The sequence below is a fragment of the Trachymyrmex cornetzi genome, unplaced genomic scaffold (genome assembly GCF_001594075.2).
Source record: "Trachymyrmex cornetzi isolate Tcor2-1 unplaced genomic scaffold, Tcor1.1 scaffold397, whole genome shotgun sequence".
NCBI classification, from domain to species: domain Eukaryota; kingdom Metazoa; phylum Arthropoda; class Insecta; order Hymenoptera; family Formicidae; genus Trachymyrmex; species Trachymyrmex cornetzi.
The window spans coordinates 143,729-144,553 of NW_017298713.1; positions in this window are offsets into that span (position 1 = coordinate 143,729).

An 825-nucleotide genomic window follows, 5' to 3' on the forward strand; every position below is an offset into this window, starting at 1 on the left:
AATTTCCTTCTCAATTAATATATCTGCCATCACATTGTTTTTAGCATTTAGACTTTAAGTACTTACGCTTTTACAGAAATATTTTACCTGCCTCGCCAGTGTTTAGGCCAACACTAATTCCATATATTTTTTACATTATTTTTAAATAGAAATACATTTAATCTTAAATAGAAATACGTTTAATCTTAAATAAGAAATACATTTTAATTATATGTAATTATTTGTGTATTTAAATTTTGTGGGTGCATTTGGACCCAAATGTGATTGGTCGAAGCGCATACTACTGCGCATCCACGGGAATGTTACAGCCCTTCTACAATAAGCCGCAAGTCAGAAGTTCTAAGCTATTTTAAGTCATAATCGGTGAAGTTGGCCAATAGCCAACGATTTGGTTAAGACAGGTTAAGACTTTTGATGTTCTGACTTGCGGTTTATTGTAAAAGGGCTGTTACACCTTGTCTTATTACCATGGTAAAATTTACCGTTTTTCACCAATCAGTGTTCGGTGTCAGAGCGCTGTTGCCCGTATAAAGGCTGCGTTCGGGAACGTCGCTCGGATGCCTCCGATGACTCGGATTCATCATCTATCCTTGTTTAACATTAAATGTAAAACAAGGACAGATGATGAATCCGAGGCATCGGAGGCATCCGAGCGACATTTCCGAACGTAGCCAAAGCGGGGAGCACAGACTCTTGCATAACGCATACCACATGAGGCATAAGAAATTGAACTAACCAGAGTTCTCTATTACATGGAAGGGAAAGAAACGGAGAACTTCGATTGGTACATATTCTTATGCATTACGTGTTATGCGTTATGCAAGA